Source organism: Panthera onca, chromosome B3, assembly GCF_046562875.1.
Source record: "Panthera onca isolate mPanOnc1 chromosome B3, mPanOnc1 haplotype 2, whole genome shotgun sequence".
Lineage (NCBI taxonomy): Eukaryota > Metazoa > Chordata > Mammalia > Carnivora > Felidae > Panthera > Panthera onca.
In genome coordinates this window covers 98,710,674-98,735,021 of record NC_138344.1, presented here as the reverse complement: position 1 = coordinate 98,735,021, position 24,348 = coordinate 98,710,674, and the positions used below count along the sequence as shown (strand labels likewise).

Genomic DNA, 24,348 nt, shown 5'->3' with positions numbered 1-24,348 from the left:
TTAGCAACATTTTTCTAGATATGTCTCCTGAGGCAAGAGAAACAAAAGCAAAACGAAACTACTGGGACTACACCATATCAAAAGCTTTTGCACAGTGAAGGAAACCATCAACAAAACAAAAAAGGCGACTTAATGAATGGGAGAACATATTTGCAAATGATATACCAGAGAAAGAGTTCTATCCAAAATATACAAAGAACTCATACAACCCAACATCAACCCCCCAATAATCCAATCAATCAAGAATGGGCAGAAGACATGAATAGATATTTTCCCAAAGAAAATATGCAGGTGGCCAACTGACACATGAAAAGATGCTCAATGTCACTAATCATCAAGGAAATGCACATCAAAGAAATATCAGCTTACACCTGTTAGAATGGCTAGATTCAAAAGACGAGAAGTAAGTGTTGGTAAGGATGTAGAGAAAAAGGAATCCTTACGCACTATTGGTGGGAATGCAAATTGGTAGAGCCACTGTGGAAAACAGTATGGAGGTTCCTCAAAAAGTTAAAAACAGTTAAAAAAAAAGTTATTATGACCCAGTAATTCTACTACTGGGTATTTACCCAAAGAAAACAAAGACACTAATTCAAAAAAATATATGCACCCCTATGGTTATTGTAGCATTATTTCCAATAGCCAAGTATGGAAGCAACCCAAGTTCCATCCATAGATGAATGGATAAAGAAGGTGTGGTATATGTGCACAATGGAGTATTACTCAGCCATAAAAAAAAAAAAAGAATGAAATCTTGCCATTTGCAAAAAATATAGATAGACCTAGAGGGTATAATGCTAAATAAAATAAGTAGGACAGAGAAAGACAAATACTGTGTGATTTCACTCACAGAGAATTTCATTCATGGAATTTAAGAAACAAAACAAACAAAGAAAAAACAAAAAGAGAGAAACAAAAAACCAGACTTTTAAATACAGAGAACAGGGGAGCCTGAGTGGCTCAGTCAGTTAAGCTTCTGACTTTGGCTCAGGTCATGATCTCACGGTTTGTGAGTTTGGACCCTGCATTGGGCTCTGTGCTGGCAGCATGGAGCCTGCTTCGGATCCTCTTTCTCCCGGTCTCTCTGCCCCTTCCCTTCTCTCTCTCTCTCTCTCTCTCACTCTCTCTCTCAAAAATAAACAAACACTTAAAAATAAATAAATACAGAGAACAAACTGGTGGCTGCCAGAGGGGAGGTGGGTGGAGGGATGGGTGAAATAAATACAGGGAATTAAAAGTACACGTATCTTGATGAGCATTGAGAAATGTATAGAATTGTTCTATTATATTGTACACCTGAAACTAATGTAAAATCATATATTATACTTGAATAAAAATTTTAAAAATATAAATGAACTGGTGTGCCTCAAATTAAAAAAAATTTATACATGAACGTTCATAGTAACTTCATTCATAATAAACTTCCATTCCCAACTGGAAACTATCCAAATATCCATTAATAGCAGATGAATGAACAAGTTGTGACAACTTAATATTACCCAATTAAAAATAAAACACAACTTGATATATGCAACAAAATGCATGAATCCAGAAAGCATTATGCTAAGGGACAGAAGCCAGATACAAAAGCAAAGCACAAAAAAACTACAGGTCACATGATTCGATTTACATGAAATTCTATAAAAGGCAAAACTAAAGATCAGTAGTTGTCATGGATAACTGGGGTGGGAGGAAGGAGAAAAAGGAGAAAGTGGTGGAAGAGAAGAGGACTAACTAAAAAGGGGCTGAAGAAAACTTTTTGGCATGACAAAAATGTTCTATATCTTGACTTTGACACTGGTTACATAATTATACACATTTCTCAAAAGTTACCAAATTATCTACTTAAAATTTGTGAACTTTATTTTTATTGCATGCAATTTATATAACTAAAGTTTAATTTAAACAAATTTAATGAATCTACATGTTCATTGAAGCGCCTTATGTGTTTAAGTAACACCACATTACTTCAAACCCTTCGCTGCATGATGCTGGTATTATTACCTAAACTGGCTAAACCCATGGCTTCCGAAAGTTTAAACTTGACCTTAAAAATTGAAAGGTAGGAATTCATGGTGATTTGGAAAAAACACTACAATTTTAAACGATACTAAGTAAAACCAAAAGTTAGGGCCTTTTGATGTTTACCAATGGTATCACCTGGCAAGAATTCCGGAGAGATAAAAGAAAATTTCTTGTTAAACAAAAATAGCACAGCAGAGTTTTAAACAGGTAGCATTTCACATATCACATGGTTTAAGTGTTCACTGGTTTGTCTGTCTCCCTCATCAACCAGGCTCTAATTTCCAGAGGACAGGTCCATGCCTTGTTCATCATTGAATTTCCAGCAAAATGCTTGGCATATAAATAAGAGTTGAATGAAAGAAAGATTTGCAGATGTTCTCATGCTAAATTCGGGTTCATTTACAAAGTCCACATGTCCAAAACTTCCTACAGAAAGGCCTGTAGTATGTTTCCATAAAACACTAGCACTTAAAGATTATAATGTTCTAAAAGGAAATCAAGCAAATGTATTTAATGTCTCACCTTTAAATGTACAATGTGCCATCATTCCAAAAACACCTTTACTCTAATTTTCCTTTATTAACCAATCCTACAAATTACTAGAGGTTTTTTTCAAGGTAACAGCTGCTCTGAACAAAGGATTATGCATGTCTTGCTGTCTTCTAATAAAATCCAATGATCAGGAATTTTGTGTCAAGTTAAATGCATTATCACAGGAAGTATAATATGTTTGAAAAGACTACCCTATCTAGTTCGGACTGACACAAAAAATTCTCTACGGCAACATCAGTGTAAGCTAATTAAGGAACAAAAGTTGATTTAGCATCGGGCAGAAACCAAAATTGACTTAAAAAAATACTAAAAAAAAAAAAAAAAAAAAAAAAAATCAAAATGTCACACCGTATTTTGCAAATACTCTAGAAATATTTTATCAACAGGATGACTGGTAGCAAGAAAAAAGAGCACAGGCCTCAGAGTCAGAAGAGTATCATGTTCTGGTTTTTCACCAACTATTTCAGGTAAAGTTGTCAAGTCATACAAATTATTTAACCTTCTCATCTGTAAAACAGGGACTACTACTCTGAGGATCAAATAAAGTAACCTACAAAATGTCACAGAGATAAATTATGATGATGCCAGAATATCTAGTTAAAGGAAAGACATGCTCACCTTCCTTTAATTTTTGAGAAAGGTAATATATACAAATCATGGTTCTTAATCTGATAAATACCATGTATCCTTGCCCCACAAGTATGCATCAATGTTTCATTTTCCAGTGTCAGAGTCTCCCGCTCACCACCTGCAGTCCAGGGTAAACGCTGTAACAATCGCTTCTTTCTCCTGCCCACACCTATGGGTAGTAAATGACCACCCAGATAACATCTATGATAAGACCCTGAGGTGTCTCCATGGGATACCACATTTACAGAGCACTTTCAAATGCATTATTTCATCTCAGTAGTATATCCCATTATCTAACAATACTTTAAGATGTGTGACCTTGGCATCTGCGTGGCTCAGTAGGTTGGGTGTCCCTCTTGATTTGGGCTCAGGTCATAATCCCAAGGTTGTGAGATTGAGCCCGGTGTCCGGCTCTGCACTGAGCATGGAGCCTGCTTAAGATTTTCTTTTCTCTCTCCCTCTGCCCCTCTCCCCTGCTCATGAGCTCTCCCTCTCTAAAAAATTAAAAAAAAAAAAAAAAAAATCTGTGACCTCACTCAAATATCAGATGTAATTCAACTTCTCAACGATGACTTATTATAATACCAAACTCTAATGACAGAATTCTTAATCGTGCTGTATAGCTACATTTCTATCTGCATTTAGGTAGAAAAACCTTATCAATTAATATGCATACACCATTATGAAGATCTATTATTTTACTTTACATTTTAGCATCTCAAAGAGAATTGAGAGAACACTATTTATAGTTATTCTTATGATTACATAATTATTCCCATAATCAAATACTTATATATATGTATATATACATATATATAAATATACATATATTTATATGTATATATATACATATATTTATATGTATATTTATTTTTAAATAAATATGTATATACATATATACATTATATTTATATTTATATATATTTATATTTATATATATGTATATATATGTATATACATATATACATATATTTATATGTTTATATATATATATACATATATATGTATATATATACATATATATATAAATTATCATAGGAAGCTAATCAAGGACATCTTGATTTGTTTCTTTGAGGAAAATGTCCTATTTCATAACTACACTCTATTGGTAATTTTCAAAATTCAATCTTTGTTTAGTTTTTGAAAACTTTAAATTTATATTTTTCACACAGATACAATTTATATTTTTCAGTGTGACATTAAATCTAACTACATATTACTGTTATGAAAGTTATATTTTGTTCATATGTCAGATTTGGGAGATACACAACATGGATTTTCATAAACACAGTTTTTAGTTTGTTTTAAGGATCAACTGCTCCTGGCCTGTGAAAGGTTTAAATTCATAAAGATACTTATAAAATAACTTTATTAATATCCTCAGGGGAAACACACACACACACACACACACACACGCACACGCACAATTTGAGTAGAAAAGAAACTAGGAAGGAGTAGAATCCTTGTACATGATTTTAGTTAAATTCTTGTCTGTGAGCCTTTTCATCCCATTATAGAACATATGACATGCAGAGTTGTTTTTTTCTTTGTAATAGAGGATACATAGGCGATCAGATGAAGCAGGAACAGAACACAGAAGGGTTGAAGAAACAGAAGGCAGGGGAAGTTAAAACTCACATTCATAAGGAGGTCAAGACAACAGCAAAGATGGGTGGCGCAGCAAATATAAAAATTTCATTTAGAAATAATCCCAACTTTTTGACCCCACCCCCAATATGAAAGTAAGATAAGACTATATCAACTATTTTATAAGAAATTATGAGGTCCGTTATCATCTCGCTCCTAGGCACAGGGCCAAGCACATCAACTCAAATGGTGGGAGGGTCGTGTCATTTCAGGACTACCTCCTCACAGGCAATTCGATCATCACAACGAGGGTGGACACCACCACATGTCAAACCAAGGAGGAAAAACTGCAAGAATGGTTGAATGGGCGTTTCCAGTGGATTAGGCTCGTGTCTTGGGCCCCAGTGCGTGGTGTACCATCACTAAGAAAACATCTGGCATGAGGAAACAAGAAACGTTGTTCTGATGCAGGCTGGGAGGAAATCCCTAACTGAGGTATTTCAAGAGACCTTGTTTTCTTGCACTGAGAAATCACAGATAATTTCTATTGCTGCATTCTATTATTAATGCTTAAAATCCAATCTGTATTTATGGTCTTTTGAAAGTTTACGGAACAAAATTTGTATTCTTCATGGCCTTTTGAATGTTTAAGCAACAAAATGTGTATTTCCAACGCCAATATTAAATATGAATACATGTCACTATTGTGCTATTGATATACATCATTTATACATCAGACTCGGGAGATGCACACAAACACAATTCTGTTAACTTTTTTTAATGGGTCAGATGCTTCCTGGACTTGCTGAAGGCTTAAATCTAGATGGCAGCTCTCTTACATCATACAGATCAGAAAGAATAAAGCCACAACACTGTTGGGCTGAAGTCAAGAGTCAACAGTTTTATAGGAGCTATGAAAGAATTCAAGAGAGTAGAAATCACCTCTTATGTGTCCTCAAACAGTACTGCCTACCTGGGAAGACATGACTAACATCCATAACACAGACAATAATATCATACCAGAAAAAGATACACAAACTCAGTCACCACTGCAACATGTCTGGTCAGGATTCAAGCACTAGAAAATGGAATTCAGTTGACCACAACCAGGCTACACAAGCCCCCAAACATTTCAGAGCCTTTCCCAACCCCTTGGCAATTGAGAATTTGTTTCAGGCCCCTCAACTGAAAATAGTTCATACATTAAAATGCATTAATTTAGATCCTTTATCTATAATATGGTGACTACAAATTTCCTGAAAACGTATTGGTCAATTACAAGTCTAGTTCAAGAATACATAAGCCAACCAATCATTAAAGGCAACTTTGTTTTATAAGTTAACTAACTTTCATCAGCTTTCCCTGCTAGTTTTTACTCTACAACTAAAATTCATGAAAACTTTTTATATTTCTGTAGGCACCAGTAAAAGCAAATAATTTAGTTAATAACATATCATCTGTTAAACACCCTCTTCACAACTTAAAACTGACATGGGCTCAGTTAATGAATATTTAAGGTTAAAAAGATTTATCTGGTACTTATTTTAAATTCTACATGACATTTGACATTTCTTAAAAACTATTTCCTGATCTGATTTCCTTAAATTTCCTTAAGCTCACATCTGAAAATCTTGGGTGAATTTGAACTAAAACTTACTTCAGTATGTTAATTTTTCTGAGTCTCTTTCTATAATTACCAGTAACATGAGTTTCTCAACAGAAATTTCAGACATGGCACCACTACAGCTGACCTTTGTTTCAGTGTGATGCAAAGCTATGCAAAAAATTAACTTTACCACTATATTTAGATGGATTTAGTTAAGTATAGAATTCTATTTTCTTTGGGGGGAAAAATGCCTAAAGCATTTCTGATTGCTGTGATAAAATATATACACCACACAAAATTCCACTCTATTTTTTGGCTCACATATGCTACTAACGTTACCTCTGAGGTTTTTCATAATACCCTATTACATCACTCCAAGATCATACTAATAAACTATTAGTATTTTTTAGTCACGGGCTTGGAAATATAAAATAAAGGTACGATCCACTACTCACTCTTGAGGGAATAAGTCAGTTTATTTTTTATATCCTACTTTCGGAAGCCATAAGAAATGTCCTCACTGTAAACATCTTTAAAATAATTACAGTTTCATAAAATAAAAGTTAGTTTGCAAGTTAGCTATATCTGAAATTTCTAGCCCAAATTCCTTTTTGTCTTTCATTTACTTATTTAAATAGAGTTCAATTCAGGTACCAAACAAAGTAAACTCTAGAGTTATAAAATATAATTCATTCTTCATGGGGCACCTGGGTGGCTCAGTCAGTTAAGTATCCGACTCCAGCTCAGGTCATGAGCTCGCAGTTCATGGGTTTGAGCCCCACGTGGGGCTCTGTGCTGACAGCTCAGAGCCTGGTGCCTGCTTTGGATTCTGTGTCTCCTTCTCTCTCTGTTCCTCCCTCACTTACACTCTGTCTCTGTCTGTCTCTCTCTCTCAAAAATAAAGATTAAAGAAAATAAATAATTCATTCTTCCTCATTAAAGTAATGACTGTAGCCAACGGTAAGTTCCTTAGAGATTTTTTTAACTCTTATTTTGTCACAGAAATTACCACTTATTTGTTTCTAAGGTTAATTTTTTTTTTTTAATTTTAACGTTTATTTTTGAGAGAGAGCGAGACAGAGCATGAGCAGGGGCGGGGAGAGAGAAAGAGAGACAGAATCTGAAGCAGGCTCTAGGCTCTGAGCTGTCAGCACAGAGGCAGACACGGGGCTTGAACTCACGAACCGTGAGATCATGACCTGAGCCAAAGTTGGACACTTAACCGACTGAGCCACCCAGTGCCCCTCTAAAGTTAAATTTTTACATTTAGAATATTTTATAAACTGCTATGGCATTATGAGAAAGTCAAGGAGTTTAGAATTCAGTTATGTTATACTCCCTATTACAGCCCCACCCTCAGACCAGACTGCTGTTAGGAGGTCTCAGAGAACCCCCCAGTTCTTGGTAATACTTACCAAAATTAAACAATTATACATTCTGTTTTCTGATATCTGCCTTTCTGGCTAATGGGTTAAAGCTTCAGGAGAGCAGGTACCATCATGCCTGTTGAATTCATACTATCTCCAGGGCCTTCTACATAGGGTACTCACTATTTGTCAAATGAATGAAAAAATAAGACATTTAAAACAGTATTAGCCTTAGAAAGAAGCATATCTAAAATTATAAAATGGTATGTAATAAAGTTCCCCTTATTTGGAAACGTCATCCACCTACATAACAGAATCTAAACTGGCAATACATGAGGTGGTGACTTAATACTCAAATAAATGATATAAATCTTGCTACAAAGAAATCAATATAGTAAATTAAGATTGCCCTGTCTGAGGAAATAGATTTTATACGAGTTTTGGGTATTTTCTAATTCTTCTCAATCACCACTATAATTATATATACCTTCCACCATTACTGGAAGGTAACTCTAAACAATAATTAATCTAGTAAATCTAGAGTAAATTTGCTAGGCACTAGTAAATAAGATATGGTTGTTGTCCTCGAGAAACTTCGAGCTGGTAAGTTAGAATATATAAAAAGATGACAATATAAAGCAGGATGTACTAAGTTCCAGTGAAGTGACACAAGCATTCTGCAGCTCACTTGAGTGGAAGGAGAATAGCAAGCATGACCCAGACTAAGTATGTATGTCGTAGTTAGCCTGGTAATGGAGACAACTGGGGACTATGAGGAGAACTGGGATAGACTGACGGATCTGTGAGATGACATTATGAAGAATCCAAGTGACTACAACACACAGATAGTCAATTCCCATGCCTACAGGGGCAGGCAAGAAAGGAGTGAAGCCTGCAGGATGAAAATGCCGACAGCAATTTGGTCTCAACGTTGGGGCCAAGAGGATCTCTTCTGCGGAGTATGGTGGGCTACAGAGTACAAACCCCATATAAAAGGGGAAGTTGTTACCTTGCTCCCCAAAACTCATTGCCAGGCCTTCCGGCTTTTCAAAAGAAGATATAAAATTCAATTTTTTTTAAGTGAAAAGTCTCAACTTTTAAAAGTTGGCAAATAATTATTTTCATGCTATGTTAAAAACCAAAATACGTCTGTAGCCAGTCTTCCCGGTGGGCCACAGGTTTGGAGCTCTGGTTTGGGATATTGAATTCCATGCTCAAGAGATCTGGACTTCATCCTGTAGTCACTGACTTAAGAGACTTAACGTTTATTCCAAAATTTGCTTAGTTTTATACCTCTGCACACTCCAGTATTTACCACGTACAACTCTCAACACTGCCAAATTATTTCACATTGGTCTTGTGTATTTCTCCGTTACAAGCCAATTATGTTCACTTAACAAACTGTAGAGTGACTTATAAGTTTCAGCTGAAAAAACATTCAAAATGATACTAATAAAGCAGTGTTGACAGAGCAGTGCCTAAGAGAATGCTGACATTATGTTACACCACAACCCACTAGAAACACACACACACAGTCCCTGGAGCTCCACTTCTCAAAAAACATGCACCATAATCCAGTGCAAAAGAAGAGTCTTTGCTCTTTCCAGCATTTTCCCATACTTAGCAACTTTCTAAAGACTATTACTACACTTTCTTTTATCACCAAACAACACTCGAACACATGTAGCAAAGTTTTAATTCTACCATTCACTGTAAGCTTTTAACTATCCAAAAACAATATTTAAGTACTAAACGCCGATGTGTTAACATTTTAATAAGCTTAGGGAAAGAAAAGATAATTAGTATCAGAGACTTGTTGATTCGTTTTGATGACAGTATTACAGAAAGTTAGCATTATAATTCAAAGGTAATTCCCAGAAGAGAAAATTCTTGGTGCATAATTATGATATACAATACAGAACTATGAAAATTGCTTAATCACATGCTTTGAAATAATATTCAGAGTGGAAGCTATCAACAAAGTATAAAAGAACTATTAAACAAGCAATGTTTCTATTACTTAAATTCTTCTGGCTCTTGGGAACCCCTACCCTGAGCCATCCATTCTGTGAACGAAGGCCTCCAGGATCGTGGGGCACTACGATGTGTGCCTGGTCAGCTCAAATCTATCACCATTGCCGAAAAAGAGGCTAACTCAAAGCACATGTCTCACAGGAGCTCTCTTATACCCTTTTCATGTAAAGGATCAATGGGTTGAAGTAAAGAACACGTCTTTACTAGAAACAGAAAAGTCTCAACACAAAGTGACAGTGCTTCCAGGATATAGTTCTTATCTAAAGGGATGCAACATAGAATAAAGACACTGCATTACAACTGATTTTCTATTTCAAAAGAAACAGACTACAATCTATACGCTGGGAGCTTTCCCGATAATAACCAGAGGGAAGCTCAAAGGCTCCCCATTACCCCCATCCCTGTCAGAGCCTGCTGGAGACCCCTCATGGCCTCTAGTATTCTGAAGTTCTACCCCACATTCTATCAGACATATTAAAAAGTACTCACATTCAATACTGTTTATAAGAAACTGAACAGAAAATAAGAATTATCAGGGTACCTGGGTGGCTCAGTGGGTTGAGTATACAACTCTTGATTTCAGCACAGATCATGATCCCAGGATTATGCCATCAAGCCCCATGTCAGGCTCCCAGCTCAGTGTGGAGCCTGCTTAAGATTCTCTTTCTCTCTCTCTCTCTCTCTCTCTGCCTCTTTCCCCTGCTCTCATGCTCGCGCGCTCTCTCTCTCTCTCTCTCTCAAATAAATAAATAAATAAAAGGAAAATTATAATTCTCTTTCATAAGCTTTTTATTCTCTCTTGAGCCCACTCCAGTCACGTTTTGCCCCACCCCTCCACTAACACAGCACTTGTCAAGGTAACCAATGACTTCCCTTGCTAAATCCAATGAGCAACTCGGTCCTCACCCTACCTGACCTCTCAGTAACCTATGATGCCACTGATTCACTCTCTCCTCCCTGAGACACCTCCTTTACTTGACTTCAAGGATATTCTTCCCATTTCCCTCCTATCCATCTGGCTGCTCCTTCTCATTCTCCTTTACTGGTCCCTTCTTACCAACTCAATCTTTAAAGGCTGAAATACCTCAGGTTCAGCCCAAGTGCCTTATCATAGAAAAATAACTCTCAGTTCATTCTTCCCATTTTGTGGGTCAACAGAAATAAGAGTATCTTCTAATAATAACACTTATTTAGGAAATGGAGACAATTAGATCCACTATGTTAGAAATGTGTGCATAATTCCTATGTCGTAAGATAATTTCTTAGGAGATTTCTTCTCTTCTTCAACAAACTGTAAATACTAGCATGACCCAAAGCTTGGTCCATGGACTGTTTTCTCTGTCTATTCACATTCCCCAAGGGATCTCATCCAAATTCTCTCGGCACCTTCCAAATTTGAATCTCTAGCCTGGGCATCTGAAACTCCAGAATGCTATCGAACAACACACTCAACCTCTCTACCTGGAAGTCGAAGATAACGTGTTTACAACAGCTCCTTGTTATCTTTCCCAAACCAACCTCAATCAGATCCCCACCTCAATTCATGGCAACTCCATAATTATGCAAAAAGCCTTGATGTTATCCTTACTCTGATCTCTCTCATATTCCTCAAACAGCTGGCCAAGAAATCTAGGTGGTGTGATCTACAAAATAAACCCTGGTTATTTCTCACCACCTCCTCCACTGCTATTGGCATTTCTCAACTGGATTGTTATCAACAACTGCTAACCTGTATCCCTGATTCTGCCCTTGACCGACCACCCTGCTCCATTTTTCTACCTCAACACAGCAGCCAGTGATTGTATTAAAATGTAAATCAAACCCTTACTCCTCAGCTCAAAGCTTTCCAATGATTCCCCATTTCACTCAGAGTAAAAGCCTAAGTTCTTAAAATGGTCCACCAAATGGGCCCTACGTGACATGCCCCCTAAACTTCTCTGACCTCATCTATTACTGTTTTGTGACCTTCTCATTGTTCCGGGAACACACCAGGCACACTTGCACCTGAGACCTTTGCCGGTCTCTCTGCTGAACAATGTTCTCCAGGTATCTCTGTGTGGCCAACTTCCTCTCTCGAGTCATCTTCTCGGTAAGTCCTACTGTGGCCATTGTATTTCAAATCGCCAACACGGTCCCAGGATACTTCATAGAGACATAAAACCTATTTCTGATGGGCTTAGGAAACTTAATGTTTTAAAAACATTCATAAGTTCAAGATATTATTCAACACATAACAAGCATGGGTTGTGCAGGGTAGGTCCTGCTTTTAAAGAACACAGTGGGATGATACATCACAATTATTCTGGAGGATCCTGTGCCTATTTTGACTGGCTTCTAATTATGCTGTTTAGATGTAAATGTGTCTTTTTCTAATATGCTTAACTCTTTCTTAAATGTTCCTTTTGAAACTTCCAAACTATTAATTTCCATTGAATGAGTGGTTTAAAATCTTAAGCTTTGGGCCTACTGAGAGAAAATTATAAAGGGGTCTGACCCACATTATAGAAACTATGCCAATGGTGGGGATGGGGAGGGGAGAAATAAACAATAATTGCTTTATACCAATAATAGTGGTTTTCTTTATTTTTTTTTTTTATGTTTATTTATTTATTTTTAAGGTGGGGAGAGGCAGAGAGAGAAAGAGAGAGAATCCCAAGCAGGGTCCACACTGTCAGCGCAGAGCCTGATGCGGGGCTTGAATTCACAGACTGTGAGATCATGACCTGAGCTGAAATCAAGAGTTGGATGCTTAACTGACTGAGCCACCCAGGCAGGTGCCCCAGTAGTAGTTTTCTTTAAAAGCACATGTAGTTTATAGGGTACAAGAGCAAAAGACATGGGCCACTGGTAGTCTTTAAGTTTAAAAATACTTTGTTCGGCCTTCATTATCATAAAGAGAGGTTATTTTTTAATCTGTAGATTTACTTTTTGGCATCTGGAAAGGCATATATATCTAGCAAGCAGAAGCTGAGAGCCTGAGTAAGACTACTGGAAATCAGAAGAGAAATAGGAAAAATAACTCAATCAATTAGTGGTCAACAGGATAGGCCGGCAGATATTCTCAGTGCTGTGATATAGACTGCCCGGTATCTGTAACTGAGAAACACTAGGTTTTGTTGCCTGTTGAAGGTCATCGAAAACAAAATATAATACCATCTTATGAGCTGCTTATAAATTAAAGGCTCAGGGACTTCCAAAAAAACTGTAAATCCTATACATCATTTTTTTTTTTTTTGTCTTAAGTAGTAAGAGCTAACATCAGTTGACAGTTTGCTATGTGTCAGACCACGCCATTGTTTTCTACATACTCTTTCATATAGTAATCAAAACAACACTGTGGGATAGTTACTATCATTATCCTCATTTTACTGGTAAGAAAAAAGAGGTTCGGAGAACGAAGTAACTTCCTCAAGGTTACACACAGGAAAATAGTGGAGCCTGGATCTGTGGCCCAGAGGATTGATTTCAAAGATCTTGTTGTTACCGTTAGACTTTTCTGCTTCTCTTCCATGTTGCCTCTGAAATGTACTATTCTTTTCTGCAGTAATTTCAGTGAGGAACTTGTCAGAGACATGACCCTATGGTGAGCACATTTTTTTAATTTTCTAAGATTGCACATGCCAGGTTTTTGCTGTTCTAAGCAGTATTTCATTGAGCAGAATATATTTACTACCCATTTGTAACACTTCTGCTATTTTACTTGTTTTTCACTTTCCTCATGAGCCTAAGTCAAAATTCTGAGCCTTTTCTTAAACCATGAAAAATGCCCTTTTCCCCTTTAGGGAAACATAAAAGAAAAAAAAACATCTACATCATTTGTTTTCCTTTGTAAGCACTTTATCTGTTAGATTTCTCATAATCCTCTGTTTTACAGTAAATGCTTCCTGGAGACTGCCACAGACATCAGCATCAGAATTTCACTGTTGTTTTAGGTAGAGACAGGATGTTTCCACAGATATTTATGAAAAGATAACTTGAAGGAGGGGGAAGCGTGTCCAAGGGAGGAGAAAAGTGTATAACCAGTGTGGACATAATGGCAGGAAGAGGCAAACAAACAAACAAAGACTTTTTCATAGTATCTTCTTAAGAGTGAACTACTCTGAAAATATTTAGAAAGCAGTCCTTTGAAACTGAGTTCCAGCCTAGATCACTTGTGGATCAATGAAACACTGAGTCAAGAGGGACCTCAAGATGTCACCTACCTGGCACCTGACACCCAACCTCTCACTAGAAAGTCCTAGAACACAGGAAGAAGGAGAAAAGGGCTCTGCATGGGAGCAGAGGCAGACCAGCCTAGAGGAGGTAAAATTCTTCCTCACTGGACCACTGCCCTGTTTTCTCCGGGCAGGTCTGAGTCTATCTGAACAAAGCCACACAATCCCTTTGTGTTGACAGAAAAAAGCACCCCATCCTGAGGCCAGTGGACTCACTGCAGAGCAGAGGGCCGGCTGTCAGCCCTCAGATGGCGCGAACCTAGACCAGACTGAGCGTGAGAAGGAGCTTGTTCACTTGGTGCTGTCATTACCTGTGAGACTCTGAGTCACTCAACCTCACAGGGCTTCAGTCCCTCCACTTCTAAAACCTGATGAGGCTGTCTGCCACCTATGGCCTCCTCCCTCTTTCCAGTTCTCAGTTAAAATCTGGCAAGATCCAGTTGGTATGTTCCTGTGTCCCTGAAACAATAGGATTCCGTGGACTGAGCTGAGACTTCAGTGTTTTTGTAATGTTCCTTTCTCTTTTTTTCCCTTACGTTTTTGAAGTAATTTTCTCTTTTAATCTTAAGACTATACTCTCCTTTCAACTCCAAGGTGCTCGACTTTTCTTGAGCCTTCAAAAGGTCCTACCCCACATATTAGTCCCATCCCCAAGTGTCCATCGACAGAATGGATAAATACACTGGATATATTCATGCACAGAAAAAAAGAAAAAAGAACGGCTACCTGCATCAATGTGGACATGACGCTATGCTGAGCTGAAGAAGACACAAAAGAGAACTTCTATTTGATTGCACTTACGTGCAGTCTGAGCGGGGCGCCTGGGTGGCTCAGTCAGGTAAGCGTCTGACTCCTGATTTTGGCTCAGGTCATCATCTCAGGGTTCGCAGGTTTGAGGCCTGAGGGGCTGCCAGAGTGGAGCCTGCTTGGGAATCCCTCTCTCCCTCTCTCTCTCAAAATAACCATTTTTTAAAAAACCATCTAAGGGGCGCCTGGGTGGCTCAGTCGGTTGAGCGCCAACTTCGGCTCAGGTCACGATCTCGCGGTCCGTGAGTTCGAGCCCCGCATCAGGCCCCTGTGCTGACAGCTCAGAGCCCGGAGCCTGTTTCAGATTCTGTGTCTCCCTCTCTCTGACCCTCCCCCATTCATGCTCTGTCTCTCTCTGTCTCAAAAATAAATAAACGTTAAAAAAAAAAAATTTTTTTTAAAACCATCTAACCTATGGCAATGAAAGAACAGTGGTTATCCCTGGGGCAGGGACTGTGAATGTAAAGATAGGCTTCTGGGGAGCAGATAATGATGTTTTTTTGGCTTGGATGCCAGCTGCCTGCATATGACCACTTCGTGCTATACTTCTGATCCGTGCATTTGCCTGGTTGTATCTACTGAGACTGGATAGTACAAGTGCCACTACTAAATAATTACTCATTTGATGTAAACTACACAAAGAACTACCCAAAAAGCTAAGCGAGCTTTTCATTAATTTCCTAAAATCTTCATCCGGAATTTGCTTAATTTTCATAATCATTTCCTCCTTCATATGAAACTGTGGCTAGAAGACAGTATAAAATAATTGTTTTTCTCTCTGTCTTCATGTACCTATAAAACGTTACTACTCAAAGTTGTATTGTATCTATGTACAAAGGCAGAGTTATTCGAAAACAGCTGAAAATATCCCTGGATAATCAATTAGGAATACTGAGGTTCTAAATAGATCTTTTTGGTCCAAATTATCCCAGTTACCACATTAATGAAATACACTGGGTCATGGCAAAATCTCTTAGTTTCTTGCTGTGCAGACTAAACTCTGCTAGGAAAAGGCCACACGAGTGGGAAAAGGCATTGGAGAAAATGCTGTGCTACACACAGCTCCAAGAAAGCTCTAGTCAACACTGCTGTCTCCTTTGGCCTGTAACTGGTTCATCTGAATTTGATGCAGTGCTACATTTTTCTCCTCCTGAGACGATTCTTCATGTCAGATCAGAGATTTCTTTCCTTTCCCCCTCCCACTGTTGTATGATATCGTTTTGATCAGTATGGTATACTGCATGATTGATTCCACTTGATACGTATCAAGAGTGATATCATACTCTGATGCATTACTTGCATCCGAAGTAATTACACCACCAAATCATGTCAGATAATCTGGAAGCACTGATAGCTTGTTTTCACTCAAAATCTTATCATAACTATGGCCATTATTACTGTAGAGCCCCTCTGGTCTTACAGCATGGCAGGCAGGCTGTCACTCTCACAAATGCTGGGGGAGTAATTAAATATTTGTAGAACCAGGGGCACCTGGGTGGCTCAGGGAATGACCTTATGGTCCGTGAGTTCAAGCCCCGTGTCGGGCTCTGTGCTGACAGCTCAGAGCCTAGAGCCTGCTTTGGTTCTGTGTCTCCCTCTCTCTCTGCCCCTCCCCTGCTCCCACTCTGTCTCTCTGTCCCTCAAAAATAAACATTAAAAAAAAATTAAATATTTGTAGAATCATTAGAGTTTAGACAAAAAAATGTTTTTAATCTTCAAAATGAGAAGTGGCATGGGTGGTGGTGGGGCACAATAATAAGCATCCAGTCCCTAAACACTATTTAAGACCAAAGCAGCAATTTAACACAAATGCACACAAGCTTTCCAGGATGAGTAGCACATAACAGCACCATTTCATATTGTATGCAGATTTTGTAGGGCACTTTAACATGAATCCTTTTTTTCTCTGCTAAAAAAGATCTTGCTTTTTAATTTCCACTTTTAAATACAAAGTTTTCTCTACTTCAGCCTTGTTTTAAATATGCATCCTTCTAAATTCAGATTTTCCTTGCAACTCATTGTCCAGTATTCTACTTCCTCCTTCCTCTCAAATTATTCCCTTAACCTGTTTCTACTTATTTTTATAGGCCCCCAAAGCCTCTTCCTCAGGATAATGTGCAATTCAAAAAACCCTCTCAACTACCCCCTGTATCAAAGTTTAACTGCAGAAGCCAACAATACTATTTTTCCTGTTTGGGTTTTAGGAAAGATATGTTTTAACTAAAATTTCACCACTCATAAAATTCCATCACTATTTCTTTTCCATTCCCCCCTCCTACATTCAACTGTTTAATATGCAATCACAATGTAATCAAACTCTTAAATGTATAATTACATAAACAAAGACTTCTTAAAAATATATAATTTTAAGTGTGTAACACACACCCTTAGTAACACTTAGTAACTTTAGTGTTGGAAGTACAGATTTTTTTTTAAGTACTGAAGTTTTCTTCTAAGTTGTTTGTTCTTTCTTGGTGTGGGAGCAGGGTACAGGATCATCATATGAGGACCAACTGCTTTATCAGAAACCACAAACTGTGTTACAACAGGATCCTATTAAAGACTGAGAACGCACTTATAACTCTTTATAAAAATAAAGTTGGAATTGGGGCGCCTGGGTGGCTCAGTCGATTGAGCATCTGACTTTGGCTCAGGTCATGATCTCACCATTCATGAGTTCAAGCCCCACATTGGGCTGGCCACTGTCAGCCTATCAGCTCAGAACCTGTTTCGGATCCTCTGTCCCCCTCTCTCTGACCCTCCCCTGCTCATGCTCTCCCAGCAAATAAATAAATAAATATATTTTTTTAAAAAGTTGGAATTGCATAAATGAAAGCCAACGTTTCTATGCTTTGTTCATAAGGATACACAATACTGAATACCTCTGGTTTTCCTACTTATGAAACACACAGGCTCATTTACCAAACCAGGGCATTTATAAGGTTTGCATTCATGTGGAATAGGAAAAACTTATCTCTGCATAAATAGAGAAAACTTTCTATCCTTGAGAATGCTTAAAACAATTTTCAAGTGACTTTAGAGAAGGCCCCTAAAATTTAGTTCTGAACTCAGAAAACCACCTAAGGGACAGTTTGTGAATGCCATCTGGGATCCAGGCAGTTTCATCAACAAAAGGGAAAACTTGTTGAGATCATCCAAATCTAAAATTCACATACATTTTTACATCTGGACTGAATTAATCTTTTCTTGGTACTGGCTTTCATGTAATAAAATAATTGTTTGCAGGTTTTATTTTTTTTTTTAAACCCACAGTCTCAGAAATCAAAATGTGCAGCATCCACGCTGAAAACTACAAAGAACTCCTTTATCAAAAAAGTTAGCTGTGAGACAGGACTCATTTGCACTAAACTCTGAACTTGACAGTTCAGTCAAAAGCAATTCTGTTTGAAACTTTCATTTCAAGCATCTGCCACAAAAGGCTACACAGTCTATTATGTCATAAGTTCTGAAAGCCAAAGGCTTTATAAGTGTAGTTAAAAGTGAAAACAAAGTCCAGAAACCAGAAAAGCTCTACAACCCCCTTCTCTGGATTCAGCTAGCCCAACTGGATGAGTTTTTACAGAACTTGTTGCCAGAAGTGATCACCTAGCACATGGGCACTTTGCTTTCAAACAAGCAGGGTCTTCCTCCTAGCTCCTATTGTTTCACTGCAGAGCTAGGAGCATCTTCAACCAGCAAGTTCAAATTATGTACTTGAAGCTGGTAGCTTACCCAGGGTGCCCCCCAAAAAGGAGGGAGTGGAAACACGGAAAGATTTCCTTTCCCTTAAGATGTTTTGAGTTCTGCAAGGACTGCTGATTACTGTGGTCCATCAGTGTCAGATCTCCGGCATTTTTACAAGCAATTCAAAAGGGGGAAAATTAGTTCCTATTACAGTCAGTCTGCTTTCTGGAGAAGATATCCTGCAGATAACTTGATAGAAGATATCCCCTGGGGGACCCTTCTCATCTAATGATCCCAAAGGTCCATTTTAATTTGAAATATAAATCCAATATGTTTACAAACATACGGAAAGAGCATTTAAATGTCAGCTGCCTCATATTGTGCAGTATTTTCCTTTTTAACGTAATACTTTTATTTCTCAAAACCACACCCAAGGAAAATGATTAACTGCTACAAGTTTTGTACTACAAAGGACAACAGCAAAAGCATCTGTTTTCCTGTCTCTCTCCTCTGGTCTTCTCCCCTCCCCCATCTCGATGGTGCAGGCTGTAAGTCTTGGTGGTTGTTAAAATTACTTTCTACAAGACTCTCATAATACTGCAGTTTCTGAAAAACTTCTTATCCTTCAACATTGCTGAGCCCAGATTTATGTGCTGCTCTAAGAAGACAAAATCCAAAAGTCAAAAGCCTTTTTAATGACAGATGTATTACGGAAAATTTTCCCCACAAAGTTTTGATGCTGTGAAATATCAACTCCCTGAAATCACAGAAAGGAAATGACTTACATTCTTGGAAAATGAAGCCACTAGCAGCTTTCTCCAACAGTATTTTCTAATCCCTAAACTACACCCTGTGGCAACGGGGAGTATTTCGTGCAAAAACTGAATTTAAATAGATGCTTATAAACCCAATAAACAAACATCGTCGGATCCCAGAGAAAAACAGAATCAGACACTTTTTCTGCACACTCAAAAAACCTGGAGAGCACAGGCTTGAAGTCAAAAGCAACCTGAGAACGCTTGCTCAAGTTTTCCTGCCCCACTGTGGGCCATGCAAAGCTCCTGAGGGAAATTCTGGCAAAACAGATTTTTGCCAAAAAATAAAAACGAAAAGGGTGTAAAAGAGCTAATATTTCTTTGGACACTTAACTTCACAACTGCACGACCTGAAAATCTGCCAGTTTTCGTTTCAACTTTAAAATATGCTTATTTTGACACCTTTCCATTTATTCATGCCCTAAAGAAAACGCCCTCACTATTAGGTTACGCTGTCCCAGGACTCGAGGTACTGTTATTAAGCCCTGTGGATCTCACAAGGGTGGCCCCCAGCGGTCCATACGTGACAGTTCCCGGTCCTCCTCGAGGACAGGCTGGTGGTCTCTGCTGCCCCGGGCCGGGCCTGCGCGCCGCAAGCACCTCCAGGAACCCAAATTCTGCAGGCCGCGCCCCCCACTAGCATCCCACCGAGGCCCCCTTCTGGCGCCGCCGAGCCCCAGCTCAATCTCGGGCTCCCCGATTAGACACTTTCAGGGTCCGTGGGGCAGAGGCTGCTCTCGGGTCCCTTCCCGCAGCCGGGCTGCCCTCCCCCGGAGCACGCACAACAGGCGGCAGAGCACCCAGGAATTCAGGGTTCACGCGCTGGCCCCGGCGCCCCGTCAAAGTGGCGACCGATGGGGCGCAACCGACAAGCGCCCCCGGAACAGCGCGCCAGAGACCACTGGGGAGCCGAGCGCGGCACCGTGAGCCCGGGGAGCAGCCCGCAGCCCCGGCCGGCCTCCCGCCCTCGCCGCAGAGGCGGCCCCGGAGCTCCGCGCCTCCCCCGCTGCCTGGCTCGGCTGCCCCGGGGCCCCGGCCTCCCGCCCCGGCGTGGGCGAGCTCTGACCCGCGGAGAGGCGACCTTCCAGCCCGGTGCCCGAAGCCCAGAGTCGAGGAAGCAAAAAGAAGGCGAAGAAAGACGCAGGGAAGACACTGCTTTGGCTAGGGCTCTCGACTCCCAGAAACCCTCCCAAAGTCCCGTCCAGCCGCCGCCGCCGCCCGGCCGGCAGGGGGCACAGTGGGTAGCCGGGGCGCGGTGGCCGGGCCAGGGGACAGACTGGGAGGCCCCCAAGCGCCGAGCTCCCGCTCATACCTCCCAGAAAGCCCGGAGCACCAGGCGTCGGACTCTTCCCAGGTCCTCGTCCCTTCCTGCCTGCGCCGCGCCAGCCCGGCTCCTCTCAGCCCCTCTGCCCCGGCAGCTTGTCGAGCGCTCCGCGTCCGCCCCGCCCCCCCGCCCACGCCTCCCGCCCCGCCCCCAGAGGCTCCGCCCCCACGCCCGCCCCGAGGTGGCGGGGGTGGCCGCCGGGCCGCGGGAGCAGAGCGCCTAGCTCGCGGCCGCACGTGGAGCGCCTGTCGGCCCCGCCCCGGACCCAACCAAGCGTCCCGCGGAGGGGTGCCGCGACACGAAGGTGGGAGCAAACGGAGGGAGCCACTCCTCTCGGGTCCTGAGGAAGGAGGAGAACCCAGAAGGGCACCGTACGTGGACCACTGCCATCTAGCCCTTACCCTCACGCGACGGATGCGGGAGGGGACACTGTCAGCTCCCCCCTTCTGGCCGAATGGCCCTCTCCGACGCTCGGCCCCGCTCCCCGGGAACCCTCCCTCCCGAACCCAAGTCTGGGTGGGCGGGGGCGGCTGTTTGGCCTGAGCACCGTTTTACTAATTCTGAACGACGGAGTGGAGGGAGGCCACTCTAAGAGGAGGCGATCCCAGCGGAGGAGGCTTCGTGACTCCTAGCTTCCCTCCCGTCTTTCTGTCCCGCACCCACCGGCCCACCCACCACTCGGGACGCCGCGCCCTCGCGGGTTTTATCCTAGATGGTGGGGGCGCCGCCCGGAAGCCAAGCCTCCCCTGCTGAGTCTCTCCAGTTGTGAAGGTAGACACAGCCTCTATTGGCTGTGCTTTTAGTGTCCGTGACCCCTCAGAAATTTTATTTGCCCGCTCCTGGAGGTGGCTGGAGAGAGCGCCGGGTGATGCAAAGGGCCCCCGGAAGGTGTTTTTACGGAATTTTCTTGGGTCTGGGAAAGAGCTACGCCTCTTTGGTCAACCTGTGCCCACTAGGACCTGCTGCTGGGAACTGGAGCCAAGGGAGAGTCACGTCGTCCCCAGACCCCTGGTGCACAGTGCTCCCGCCTCTCGGGCTTCTGCCCTCCTAGGTCTTATGTTGATTGCTGACCCAGTGACCCCTGGCCAGTGTAGCAGTAATACCCCACAGGGCCCTTCACTAAAGGAGTAAGGCTGTGTATGTTTCTGGGTCTGACAAATGGGTGAAGAGACCAGAAGAGGAGGACCTGAGAAAGGACAATACCCAAAATCAGATTTATGCTTACAGAAGCCAACTTAAAAATTGCTCTGCTCTTTTAGTCCAAACATAAATATGTAAAGCTGGCTGTTACTGGTCGAAAGTATGCCTGTCTGTGTGCCTCGTTTGCTTGGCAAAAGAAATTCACTTTTGTGTTCATTAGGGCTGAAGCTAACTTGGAATAGTTGCCTCATTGACAGCTTTTACAATGGAGGAACTATGACACTGGAACTGAATCTTAGAAGCAGCTGTGATCTTTTTTCACAATTGATAATACATTCAGAGCTTATTTCTGATAAAGCAAAGCAGCAGTGTCTAAGGGTATTGCATTTAAAGTCATAATTCCGTTATGGAAAAAAGGACCAGAACTACATTTCAATGACTGTCTTCTAAAGTAGTTGTATTTAATTAACAGTAAAATTAAAAATTGGCTTACACTGGTTGACGACAATGTAGGCATTTAAACGTGGAGGCTCACACTTTTCTCTCACTTTTTTAGATGCATTCAGAATGAGTGCACAGTAAACACTGGTTGATAAGATCTTAAATTAATTTGATGTCTAATGAGATAATCCAGCATTTCATAAGTAAAGATAAACGAGATAAAGGAGTAATACATTACTATCTTGGAAAACAGTTCCTAAATCTGATTTCTTTTCAGGCTTTCTGCATCTAGTGGATAAAGAACAACATACTGTAGGGTACCTGGGTGGTTCAGTTGGTTAAGCGTCCGCTCTTGATTTTGGTTCAGTACATCTCACAGTTCAGGAGTTGGAGCCCTGAGCCCCACATGGGGCTCTGCACCGACAGTGCGGAGCCTGCTTGGGATTCTCTCTCTCTCTCCCTCTCTCTGCCCCTCCCCAACTTGCACATGTGCTCTTTCTCCCAAAAATAAATAAACTTAAAAGAAAAAAGAACAACATGTTGTTAGATTGTGAAACATTGCTGCAATATAAAGTAATTAGGTAATCCAAGGAGCAAAATATTTTAAACAGCTTTTTAAAAAACATGTTTAAGATTGGGTTTATTGTCTAGAATTAGATTGTCACAAAATTTACTGTGTGGGTATTTTTTTACTCATAATGATCATATTAATAGTGAATACCAATAAACATACATTCTTACATAATGCATTTTGTAAACTAAGTAACACTCTTAAAAACCACTTTATAGCCCCGTGAAACATAAATTTCTGAAAGGATTGCTTTGGAAAACAACACATAATCCACTCAAAATGGAGGTGGAGCTGAGAAAGGATGGGTTGTTTTAGATAGTTCTTACCACAGGACATGTTTTTTTGCACTTATTACAGTAAAGAATGCAAATTCATAGGTAAAGTTATATTTTATGGTTCTTTTTGATGTTTAGGTATGGATCTATTTTCACCAATATGATGTTTTCCTAAATATGAGACATTGCCCATCAGTGAAACATCACCTTGAGCACATCTTAAATGACAACTTTCTCCATGGCATGTAAACATTAACATAACTCCATATTTTTGCTTTTTTTTTAGGGGGAAATTATTCATTCCATAAATTTATTGAGTACTTCCATACACCAGGCACAGGGTTAGACTCTGGGATCTGAAGGTAAAAATACTCCTGAATTTTACAGTGGTTTGAGGAAGCAGGCATGTGAGTCAGCAGTTACAATATACTTTAATGCTTGCCAGGCTAGGGATATGCAGGAGGCATAGTGGGAAGGCCTGGCCCCTTCAGGGCAGGCATCAGACCTCTGTCTGGGTGAGAAGGATGAACTGAGATGGGAAGGATGAGCAGAAGTTTGCCAAGGAACAAGTTGGTCAAGGTGGTGGTTCTCAAACTTGGAAGTACCCTGAATCACCTGGGGACCTTCAAAAACTGTGTCCCAGGTATGTGAGTTAATTGGTCTGAGATGTAGCCTGGGGTTGGGAATGTTTTTTAAATCCCCAGATTATTTTAAGTGGAGACACATGTGGATATGGTAGCCCAGGTAGAGGGCACAAGAGTGAGCACGTGTACTGGGGTGTGAGTTTAAAGCATGATGGCCATAGCCTCATTTTATAATTCAAGAGGCTTAAGCTTTGGTGGCTGATATTTACACATTTTTTGGTATAAAGAACACAATTACATAGAAGGGAAAGAGCCGTAAACTGCTATAATTCACACCCCTTTACAAGTATCTTCCAAACACTGGAATAGTATTTTGAGAATTAAGATCATTCAGAATATTAAAAGACAAAAAAATTAGTTCTTTTTAATCCTTTCTATACAATTCAGGGTTATTTGGGACTCAGAGTATGTTTTAATGCTGAAATATAAGTTCTAGTCAGAGAAAGAAGTCGGTCATTTGACATACTGGCTTTTAAAGAAGACCTTCCCCAAGTTAAATACTGTTCATCATTCTGGATGAAGGTCATAATACGGAAATTAGGTTCATTTTTCTTTTTGGTAATTGCTGAAGTGCAATTTAAAAAGCAAAACAAAATGCATTTGAAAGCATTCAAAATACATTTAAAGTCCTA

At 40.3% G+C, this 24,348-nt stretch overlaps 1 protein-coding gene and 1 long non-coding RNA gene across 5 annotated transcripts in view; both read right to left on the bottom strand.

The window, feature by feature from the left end:
* The window catches only part of FRMD6 (FERM domain containing 6), an 80,817-nt gene extending 60,058 nt beyond the window's left edge, over nt 1-20,759 (bottom strand). For all 4 annotated transcript variants that reach the window (XM_078448252.2, XM_060619834.3, XM_078448251.2 and 1 more), the window contains exon 1: nt 20,634-20,759. The gene's annotated coding sequence lies outside the window, so the exon portion shown is untranslated. The remainder of the gene's footprint in view (nt 1-20,633) is intronic.
* LOC144616655 (uncharacterized) overlaps nt 1-24,348 on the bottom strand; it is a 560,479-nt gene that overhangs the window by 288,831 nt on the left and 247,300 nt on the right. The gene's annotated exons all lie outside the window — the stretch shown is intronic.